The sequence below is a fragment of the Callorhinus ursinus genome, unplaced genomic scaffold (genome assembly GCF_003265705.2).
Source record: "Callorhinus ursinus isolate GAN/ISIS: 27379988/994484 unplaced genomic scaffold, GSC_fseal_2.0 scaffold1, whole genome shotgun sequence".
NCBI classification, from domain to species: domain Eukaryota; kingdom Metazoa; phylum Chordata; class Mammalia; order Carnivora; family Otariidae; genus Callorhinus; species Callorhinus ursinus.
This window is the reverse complement of record NW_027397063.1, coordinates 132,798,376-132,810,715: the sequence shown is the minus strand read 5'-3', so window position 1 is coordinate 132,810,715 and position 12,340 is coordinate 132,798,376. Positions and strand designations below refer to the sequence as shown.

Here is a 12,340-nt window from a genome sequence, read left to right as displayed (position 1 = left end):
AGTATCTATTTCTATTTGTGTGGATTAAATGAAATAATCCAAGCAAGATGCTAAGTACAAGGTCTGGCACCTATTAAACATGAAAAAATACCTGTTATTTCTGCTCTTGGTAGTTTAGAACTGGAAAATGTAGGCTAGGAAAGAAATCTTCTCCTTTATTTAAGGCAATTAGATAGAACAATGCTGTCCAATAGAAATATAATGCAAACCACATATGCAAGTTTAAATGTCCCAGTAACTCCGCCAAAAAGTAAAAAGATACAGGTGAAGCAAATAATACATTTTACTGAATCCAATATAACTGAAATATTATCATTTAAACATGTAGTCAGTGTAAATAATTATTAATGAGGTATTTTTCATTCCTTAATTGTACTCATTCTCTGACACCCATTGTTTTCTTTATATTTACAGCACATCTTTACTTGGACCAGCCACATTTCAAGTGCTCAGTAGCCATATGTGGTTCATGTCTACCTCTTGAACAGCACAGTTAGAAACTTACATTGTAAATGGATTCTTAAGGAGGCTCCCTCTGTTGTTAAGGTAGTGAATGTGGTGGGGGTGGTATAGATCAGTGCCTCTTAAACTTTAACATCTATTAGAATCATCTTGGAGAGGAGGTTAAAATACAAATTCCTGGGTCCTAACTCCAAAGATTCTAGTGCAGCGACCAAGAATTAGCATGTCCAAATTAATGCTGATGTTGGTCCACAGGCTACATTTTTTAGTACCATTGGTACAAAGTCTCCACCCTTGAATTTTACCATTAACCTTGCTGTTTTCATTAGTTTTCCAAAAGAAGATGAGTTGTACCTATTCTGACTACAGTAATAGAAATGAAGGGCTTTTCCATGGCACACATATCAGTTCCGGTTTCTACCACCCCCACATAGTTATAGGATTGAAAACTTGCAACCCCTTCACTCTACTCAGCCAGCTGTTGAGCCACTAGAACCAATGTCTTGTTGTATCTGGGGTGTCTCATCTCCTCCATAAAGTGGAGATCAACTTGCTCTTATTTCTCCAGGCCTAGAGCTCTGGCATGGGTCTCCCTAGGCCATGGGTCTCCCTAGGCCATGTGCCTCCTCAGCTATTACCTCTCTTTTTAGTCATCATAGGCTCTGCCATTATTATTACATTGAGTTTGCATTTTAAATAGTTTGGGTTGAATTTACATAACAATTTCATCCTAAAATCTGTTTAGTATGACTAACAATGTCTTTTTTTACAGTATATACTAACTGTTTCTCCTTTTCCATGAATATAAATAACATGAATATTTAGGCAGCAGGTCATCTGCTTAGTTATATGTCCTCATGTCATGTTCATGATTTATGATACTGCCATTACAAAGTGATGTTGAATAATTATGGTAGAAACTATGGGTTAGTCTCATGTTTATATATAACTTATAAGTGTTTGCCATTTTGTTCTACCTAAGCACTATTTCAGTAATCTACCTACCCTGTGGCCCTCCATGAAGATATTTAATGAAAGCTTGATACCCTATTCTCTAAAAGAAACTGTTTATAATTTTGTTGGAGAATACTATGCAGACAAAGAAAAAAAAGTCCTAGTAATGTTTAAGTTCACTTAAAACACCACTGAGTTCTAGGTGCCCAGTGACCTAGATGGGGCACAGACAATGGACTGAAGAGACAGATTCAGGCTTGAGTGACAGCTCTGTCATTTATCAGTTTCCGGGATTAGACCAGTTAGGCAACTTATTTACTTCTCTAAAGTTAGTTTCTTCATCTGCAAAACAAGAAGAACAAAACCCCTAGTGAATGGGGTTATTGTGAAGACTACATGCATGTATAGGGCTATGGTGCTCAATAGAAGTCAACTGCAATTATTGCTCCAGGAGTAATAAAGGATTTCTAGCTTGGTGATCTGAAAAGTCACCACAAAGAAGGAGATGGCATCTGAGTTAGGTCTTCAAAGTTGGTACGGTTTGTTTGGTCTTCTTTTTTAAAAAATGCTTCTGTATGTGAACTATAAATTCATTGTATAAAATATTAAAGTTATAATATTAAAAGGTCACCAATGATTTCACCATTCAGAGATAGTCTCTATTAATATTTTGGTGTGCTTTCTTATCTCTTCTATCACTTGGGTTTTTTTTTTTATCATTGTATGTGGAACAACAAGTTGTTAAATAGAATTATTCTTATCTTGGGGTTTCAGTGTGCCAAGTGTCCCCACATTCTAAAGCTCGTGCACCATCTATAAAGAACTTGCTTTTGGGGTTCTCTTTTGCCAACATTAGTCCACGAAGTCACTAGGAAGTAGAAGTAGGAAGTTTTATAGAAAGAATGCCCTTAGGTCAATGCCTCTCAACTGGAAACATTTGGCAATGTCTGGAGATATTTTTGTTATTATAACTGGGGGGTGGGGGGCAGGGCTACTAGCATCTAGTGAGTAAAAGCCAGAGATGCTGCTTAACATCCCTCAGGACACAGGACAGCCTCCCACAGCAAATACTTATCTGGCCCCAAATGTCAATAGTGCTATAGTTGAAAAACCCTGCCTCAGAGAGAAAGTTGTCCTAGAACAGATGCACTGCTTCTCCCCACATCTGTGGGAGATGTGCTTCTCTCTCACTTTGGTCCAAATATGAAGATTCAAGAAAACTACTTGGATAGCTTAGCCAGGGTTCTTTGGAGTTTGGTAGACACAAGTACCAGTATCTGATTCCCTCCTGGAAAAACTCTGAAGAAGAGAGGCTGAGGGAAGCCATCAGTGGCATGAGGAGAAAAAGAAAAAAAGAAGCCCAAGTTAAAAAGCATCAGTGTGTACTTCAAGAGTTCAGTGAAACAAAAATCCCTGTTTTTCTGGTCTTCATGGACCATGACTGCAATCATCTCAAAAGGGACCATCTCCAAGAAGATCCCTGTAATGGACTCCAAGGGAGTTAAGGCTGAGAAGACAGTAGTATGAAACTAGGCAAGGGTGGCACGCATCTTCATGAGTGGACAAAGTTGGAGGGAAGTCTGCAAAGAGAAAGGGCAAGAGGATTATGTGGGACCAGAGAGACAGTTTTTAGAGAACACCAAGACACGCTCTGGAAATCAGCATTTAAGCCGCTGTCATGTCCAATGGGATGACGACAGTTATCTTTTCTGACCTTTCCTTTCCTCCCTACCTTCCTTCAATCCAGCAGGCTAGAGAGGCAGCTGAGTGAGTAGGGAAGGAGGATGAAAAAGTGAAGTGGGTAATTATGAAGCAACCAACCAATCCCCTTTTCCTACTGCAGGTTTCCTCAGCTGGGCCAGGAGAGAAGCTTCAAAAACGAAGTTGTGATGTTAGCCTAAGCTAGGCTTTTTTTTTTTTTTTTTTAAATTTTTTTTTAAGAGAGAGAGAGGGGGGGGGAGTAGGGGTAGGGGTAGAAGGAGAAGATCTCCAGCAAACTCCCTACTGAGTGCGGAGCCCGACCCAGGCCCAGACCCCACAATCCATGAGACCACTACCTAAGCCAAAACCAAGAGCCTGACACTCAGCCAACGGAGCCACCCCAATGTAGGCTTTTTACTATCTTCAAATAACTATACAACCTCAGGATCTGCTCACAAGTTCATCTTGGCAACGGGAAGAATGAGTCTCTAGAGTTTATTTGAAAAAGGCAGTTCTGTGGAAGAATAAAGTTACTTTACATTTGAAACCTACCAAGTCTGGCTCCTTCAGTAAACTGGTTACATGCATGTATATAATAGACAGGATATGTAAACATATATATACACACACAAAGAATATGTCTGTGTATGGTTATATCACATATTTAACAAACAGCTATACATACATATGTGTATGTATTTTTTATGTGTTTGGATCACACGATATAAAGAGTTTTCTATTGTGCTTTATTCACTCAGCATTCATAAATTTTTTTACATCATTGAAATAATCTGTCATATGGATATATCACAATTCATGTGACTAACCCTAATTCTGCTGTCAGATATTTCAATAGTAAACTACTAATTTACTACTAGAAATAATGCTATAATGAACATCTTTATAATTCTCCACCTATATTATTACTTCCTGGACTAAGATTATGAGTTTTATTTAAGTGTTATTGATATTTTCATCCAATTGCTTGAGAAATCTTTATCAAATTTTTAAGTTTTTAATTGCAGTAAAAGACACATGGTATAAAACTTACCATCTTAACCATTTTTAAGTGAACAGTTCATTGGCATTAAATATATTCACATTGTTGTACAACAAAGTTCCAGAACTTCCTCATCTTGCAAAACTGAAACTCTACACCCATTAAACAAGTCTCCATTTTCTCCTCCCCCTAACCCCTGGTAAATACCATTCTACTTTCTATTTCTGTGAATTTGACTATTTTAGATAACTCATATAAGTGGATCAGACTGTATTTGTCTTTTCATGATTGGCTTATTTTACTGAACATAATGTCCTCAAGGTTCGTCTATGTTGTAGCATATAACAGGATGCTCCTTCTTTTTAAGGCTGAATAATATCCCATTGTATGAATAATATCCCTTTGTACACATATACTACATTCTCTTAATCCATTCATCCACTGATGAACATTTAGGTTGTTTACATTTATTAGCTACTGTAAGTACTGCTACTACAAATATGGGCATACAAATATCTCTTGGAGACCCTGCTTTCAATTCTTTGGGATAAAGGACTTGAATAGAAATTCTCCGTAGATGATATAAAAATGGCCCACAAGCCTATGAAAATATGCTCAACATCACTAATCATAAGAGAAATGCAAGCCAAAACAGCAATAAGATTCCACCTCATACCCATTAGGATGACTATTACAAAAACAAAACAAAACAAAACAAAAAACCAGAAAATAACAAGTGTTAGCAGGATGTAGGGAAATCAGAACTCTTGTGTACTATTTGTGGGATTGTAAAATGGTACAACCACTATGGAAAACAGTATGGAATTTCCTTAAAAAATTAAACATAGAACCACCATATGATCAAGTGATGTGCATCTTTACATATTAGATGCACAGCATCATTTCTACCCCATTCTATATTGTTCAAGGCATGTGACAAGACCAGCCCAGATTCTAAAGATGCAGAAATAAATGCCACCTCATTTTTTAAAGCTTTTATGTATTTATCTGTCAGAGAGAGAGAAAGAGGCAGGCAGAGGGAGAAGCAGGCTCCCTGCTGAGCAAGGAGCTGAATGCAGGGCTTGATCCCAGGGTCCTGGGATCATGATCTGAGCCGAAGGCAGATGCTTAACAAATTGAGCCACCCAGGCATCCCTAAATGCCACCTCTTGATGAGAGATGTAACATGTATGTACAGCAGTGGAGGAATTATGGAAGGCTATCTTTAGAGACCATTTACCATAGATAATTTGATGCAGGGATAATGATAGTCTTATGTTTTATTTTACATTTCTTTGATTACTTATGAGTTTTTTTTTCATGTTTCCCAGTCATTCATACTTCTGTAAATCATTTGTTTATACCTTGCGACTTTAAAAAACTTTCTCCAGCAGTTTCAAAGATATTTTGTAAAAAGTCTTTGTATGTTAAGTTTGTTGATTGTGAGAAAATAGGATATTAACCCATTTCCTATCAAATTTACTGTAAAACTCTCAGTTTATTATATAGCATTAAATTTTTATATACAAAAAGCATTCTAAAATTTTTAATTTCCAAGTAGCAAAATCTGTTTAGGTTTTTTTTTTTTTGGTAACATATTCAGTGGTAATACACAAAATACATAATTATAATGAGTATTCATCATCTTTCTGGCAGCACAACATCCTAATGCCTTTCCTAGTTTGAGGGAATTTCCAATTGTCTGGGTTTGTATTGGATAAGACACATACGCCTGGGGGTATGCATGTGGTTCACTAGGGGAGCAGAGAGAAATTACTGAAATATTTCTTTTTATTTATTTTATCTTTAAAAAATATAGAAATTAAACTTTACCAATACTTAATAGAGACACAAACCCTGAGACCTTTGGATCCTTTGTTTGGATCACATATCAGATATAGGGGATAACCAAGAGAAGGTGGCTTTGGACCCTGGGATCCTTTTTTTTGGAGCACATATCAGGTATAGGGGATAACAAAGAGAAGATGGTGCTCTAAAACATGGAATGTTTTTCTGTTTGTTTGCCTTAATTTTTTTTTAAGATTATTTATTTGTCAGAGAGAGAGAGAAATAAAGAGCGAGCACAAGCAGCGGGAGCAGCAGGCAGAGTGAGAAGCAGGCTCCCCACTGTGCAAGGAACCCGATGTGGGACTCGATCCCACGACCTGAGCCAAAGGCACATGCTTAACTGACTAAACCCTCCAGGCATCCCTAAAATATGGAAAGTTGATGGTGCTGCCCTTTATTCCTTTCTGGAAGATTTCCATGTGTTGCCATTTACATGTAACTAACAATTTTAGATTTACAGATTATAGTACCCAGCTTTATTTAAACTGTCCTTCAGGGATAACTGGCTGGCTCAGTCAGAAAAGCATATGACTTGGGGCACCTGGGTGACTAGCCTGCTTCTCCCTCTCCCTCTGCCTGCAGCTCCCCCTGCTTATGCTCTCTCTCTCTCTGTCAAATAAATAAATAAAATCTTTAAAAAAAAAAAAGAAAAGAAAGAAAGGAAAGAAAAGTATATGACTCTTGATCTTGGGGTCACGAGGTCAAGCCCCACGCTGGGTGTAGAGATTACTTAAATTTTTAAAAAACTACCCTTCAAATACACACAAGTGTCTAGAGGTTTCCTGCAAATAAATGTGGACTGAATACACTATTATCAATGCAAACATAAATGAACTGGGGCTGACACTCTACTTCTTGTTACTTACCTTAAAAGCTCATCAGATCTGCCAAGAGATTGGCCAGAACAATTAAAATTACTAAGAAAACTGTTTGATATACAGATATAGATTTACATCCCATTTGTACATTTTATTTGGATAGCTAATGGTAGCATAGAGTCACTATGATTGGCAAAATGGTCTACATGTAATCTAATATGTAAAGGCAAATTTCTATAATTTTTTCAGATGTCAAAATTCATATGATATTCATTCACTACTTAAATCTTTTCCCCTAAGCTTAATGACATACACTGAGCTTAACGTTTGTACTGAAGTTTCTTACTTAACATCTTTCTGAGGGAATATTTTCAGCTGTGACAGCCATTAAAAATTGATATTGAAATAAACACAAGAAACAGTCTTTTGGGGGTGCCTGGCTGGCTCAGTGGGAAGAGCATGAGACTCCTGATCTCAGGGTTGTGAGTTGGATCCCCATGTCGGGTACAGAGACTACTTAAAAATAAAATCTTAAAAAAAAAGGAAAAAGAAACAGTCCTTTGGATACTCTTTCAAAATAAAGCGTTATTTTAGTGAAACATATTTAATCATGGTGCTATTAAGAAAATATTACTTATAAACATTTTAGGGCATAAGTAAAATACATTAGTAAAAATACAGAAATAAATATAATAAAACACAAAATACAGTAATTTCCAATTTCATTTTTGTCACATTTAAAATGTATATTTGTATAATTTTTATGTATAGACATACACTACCATGTGCAAATAAATATATTTAATCAAGAATACTGCTGGCTTACACAATGGGCAAATTAGAAATGTTTCTTTAAGTAAAACTTTTATTAGTTATAGTTTATTTCTACAAAATAAAAAATATTTTGTAGAAATTACAAAAATAAGATTGTTGAACATAAAATAATAGAAAATGAAAAATTTAATCAAAATAGTTACAAACAGCACAGTCAGAATATGTATTTTTAATATTTTTATTATTAATATATTTTAATAGTTGTTTTATGGAAATGAACTCTTTATGATAATTTCAGTGCTTACCTGATCTAGCATCCCATTTTCCATGGAAGTCATCTCTGATTTACTTGCTACTTTTCTTCAGATATTACAGACCTTAAGTAGTTTTAAGTACGTTTTAATTTTGAAATTATATTCGCCACTGGCAACTGAAATTGGAGGTTACTTATAACCTCAGAGCTATCAGAATATTTGAAAATGTATTCAGTAAGTTATTGCTGTAAGCATTTCAATATTGAAATTGTAATATTTCAGAGGAAATCTATGTAGATTTTAGAAAGCAGCTTAAAGATTTTAGTTTCTCAAGTACTTGTGACCCATAAATATCACATTCGCTGTTATAGTCATCAGATATCAATTATAACTTTTTGTGTAGTTATAGTATTTCATTTTCTTCATATTTCAGCAAATGGTGTTATCTAGAGCATCAAAATAGGCATAGTATTTTCTTGGCGTCATAAAACTTTCCTTTTATTTTTTGAGAGTTTTTATCATAAATAACACTACATCAAAAACTAATGATGTATTATATGTTGGCTAACTGAACTTAATAAAAATAAAAAAGAAAGAAAGAAAAGAAAAAAATAAAATAAAATAAAATAAAAACTAAAACTTTCCTTAATGGTAATATTATTGTATCTGATTCAGAAAACAAAATTCTTCGCTTGGAAATTTTGGTTTTTGACAGAGGTGGGTTGATTGCGGGATTTCCAGTCAAACTTGGTCTTTTTGTTTGGAGGTTTTGAGATTCATATCTATATCCAGAGATTGCAATTTCTTTAACAACAATAATGTATTTTTCATAAAAATCACAATCATAATTTCAAAATTTTTTAATCTCTTTGATGACGTTTGAAGGGTATTATTCAAGTCTTGAATTTCATTTTCTGCAACATTTTGCTTACAACATTAATACTTTTTAAAATATGATAAATTTGAGCTAAACAAATACATACAACTTTTGATGTTTTTTCAAGTATTCTTTGGTTTCTTTTCTTTACTAGTGCCATCAAAAAATTCTAAGAGTTTTTAACCTGCCTCTATTTCTGTTTTTATTTTTATTGTTGGATATTTTTTAATTTTAAAAAATGTTTAAATTTTTAAATCAAGTTTTAATTTTAATTTCAGTACGGCTAACATACCATGTTATATTAGTTTCAGGTGAACAATATAGTGATTCAACAGTTCCATACATTACCTGGTGCTCCTCATGACAAGTGCCCTCCTTCATCCCTGTCACCTATTTCAAAACCCACCGCCCACCAAATCTCCCTTCTTCTACTTGTGTTTTTAGTAACATAATGTTGCCAACTGCATTTCCTATTACAAATGCAACAATGGCTAAATACTTATATTTGGTAAATGTGTGTCCAATACTCTTTAATTTTTATTGAGGCTAAAAAGTAGTTGTATAGTTTGTGCCATATAAAAAGCTATTCAGAGTTATCAGAGTTTTGCTGTCTCATTTCCTCCCAGCTTAAAAAATGCACAGAAAGCAGAATACAGGATGTTCTATCACTTTCAAACATCATCTGCTGCAATTTGTTGTTTTCCTTGCACATTTATGCTATTATTATACCCAGATTTTAGATTTTCAGATTTTCTCTTGTAACTGGTCTACTAAAAATACATATATAATTGTTCCTTACTTATGTCACCTACTGGACAGAACTGCCCCAACTAGCCGCATGTAGAAATAACAAGATTTGCATTTTTAAATTCACAGATCTATCAACGATTATCATCTGTTCTACATGGCTTTGATTGTATGTGTATGTGGTATGTAGGAGCCAGCTTGCACCCGCTGGTGAAAGCCTACCATTAAATATTCAGGAATTTTGTGAGCCAGTTGTTAAATTATTAGGAGCTTGAAATCAGCCTTATTAGGAGTGTTTGCACCACTGAAATCGGCAAATGCCACAAATCAGGGCTTTTTTCTTTTTTAAAAAGTATTTTATTTATTTGACAGAGAGAGAGAGAACAGCAAGAGAGGGAACACAAGCAGGGGAAGTGGGAGAGGGAGAAGCAGGCTTCCCGCTGAGCAGGAAGCCTGATGTGGGACTCGATCCCAGGACCCTGGGACCACGACCTGAGCCAAAGGCAGATGCTTAATGACTGAGCCACCCGGGCACCCTTTTTTTTTCTTTTTTAGGACAGTTTATCAGCACACCACTGGTTGTTATCTAAAATGATTGAATAATAATTAGCATTGTTCACCTTATTAAATAATCTTGTTAATTCCATCTGCTATAATCTTGATTTTCAGTTTTGTATTTCATCCCTACATAATGTGCAATATTGTTATTTGTTGTTGATGTTTGTATTATACGTAAGTGTCCGTCATAATGTTATCCAATTTTGCTGTGGTTTCTACTAAATGAAAGAGATTTCCAGTGTCATTCAGTTGTGTAGATTATTCTCTGAATGCTCAAATGTTTTTGCTAAATATATAATTATTTATAGTATACATTTACTATTGGCACATTAATAGTTTCTTATCTTCAAATAGTTTATTTCCTATAGCATCAATAATTACTTTTTTCAAAAGTTTTTAACTTTAAACACTTAATAAAATGTGGTGCATTTCATTCTATTCATTTTTTATGACAATTATGTGACAAAATCTGTCATTCTGTGCCCCCATTCTCTTTGTTCAGTTGGGTTTTTTTCTTAAGGGATTTATAAAATAATATATGTATTTTTAGAAATAATTCTTTCAGCTTAAAAAAAAAGTAACAGGAGTTACAATTTTTTTCAACATTTGCCAGAATTCTTATGTGAGAAGTTTCCAAAAACTTCCTATCTGTGCTTTCCTCTGGAAGATAAACTTGTCCTATTTGAGATGGATAATCTCAACAAGGGGGTTCTGCTTTTAATAGTCAAATACAAGGACTTTAATGGGATCAACAGAAAATGTATTTCATTTAATGGATTCTAGATGGGTTCTCATTTTTTTAAAGGAATTCATCCATTCTTATTGACATAGAAATAGTAAATTCACCACTTGTCCCCTGTGAAGTCTGTGCTAGATTCTTCTGAGACCAGTCATTTCCTTTTCTTTCTTCCCCCTGGCATTCAATGATCTGATGCAAATAATTTCTTTTTCATTTTTTGTATGGTTCTCATTTTCTGTTTCTCTGATCATGATACACTGTTTTCTTATGTTTTGAGTATCTGGGCAGAAATAATGTAATCATTTTATACATTTACTTTAGAATGTGTAATATTTTAAAATTTTTTCATTTAATGAGCCATTGAGCTTTAACAGCAATTAAAATTTATGATAAAATTTTCACAGCATAATAATGGCTCTGATATAATTAGATCATTATGTGGTAATGGTAAATAAATATTACTCATTCTATAGTGATTCATGTCAGATGAAAATATTATTAGGCTTAAATGGAAACTCTGCAATATCATTTTAGTAAAAATAAACAAATGACAATACTGTTAACTACAAAATGAGACACAAAATTTAGCTACATTTTACCACCAGGGAATTTTTTCCTTTTCATTCTAAGATATTTTCTGATGAGCTCATGAAATTTGTGAAAGGTAGCTTCCAGTATTAGAAGCATTGTTTATTGTTACATCAACAAAGTATTTTGTTTGTTAAACTCATTCCTTCATGAGTCAAAGCAAAATGGTATCTATGTACTCTATTGCGAAAAGATATTTTACTCGGTTAGGGAACTGTTATAATGAATATACAAATAAGCCTATCTTTGAAACCTAAAAAATGCCATAATAAAAATATAAAAATAGATCAAAATAATAAATGTGTCTACAATGTGAATGTCCCTCTCTTAGTTGTCGTGCCCTTGTATGGGACACAACCTGGACACCTGTAAGCAGCACATGTGCTCCTGTTGGAGGCACACATTCATAGGGCCTGGAGACCATTTCATTAGCATAGAGTAAGTACTAATAAAGCAGGCATTACTGTTATTACAAATGAAAACAAAATTTAAAGTAGTTAATTTGATTCATCTATTCCTTTGTGATTTCCTCCATTGGCTTGCTTTCTGCTTTTTCATATAGAGTTATTTCCCTCTCTGAGATCATGACACTAATCATCCATATTTTCTGCTATTTTTTACATTAAATAAAACTTTTAAATTCTGTTAGATTTATTTCGATGCATGACATATAGTAAGAATCTATCTTTCTCTCAAGTTTTATCTATTGCGTACTCACCCTTTATGTAATAATCTTTCTCTACTCATTTCTGATATCATTTTTATCATAACAGCTTTTGATAGAGTCTATTTCTGTAATATCTCTTTTATTTGTACCTATTCTTGTACTTTAACATGCTGTTTTATTAAGTATAGCCTTATAATACATTTTATTATTTGGCAAGATAACTCTTCACTCGTTAAACTTTGCTTCCCTTTTTTCACTAGGCATTTTTGCCCATTTATTCTTGCAATGTATAATATAGGACTTGAAAGAGTGGAGATAAAGAGAGAAAAGGTATTTCAAGGAGGAAAATAGAG

The 12,340-nt window shown here is 34.2% G+C and overlaps 1 non-coding gene across 1 annotated transcript; it reads left to right on the top strand.

Moving 5' to 3' along the window:
- The first annotated feature begins 7,217 nt into the window (after positions 1-7,217).
- Positions 7,218-7,290, top strand: TRNAR-CCU (transfer RNA arginine (anticodon CCU)). The gene has a single exon. It is a non-coding gene; the product is annotated as a tRNA-Arg (tRNA).
- Positions 7,291-12,340: the final 5,050 nt, after the last annotated feature.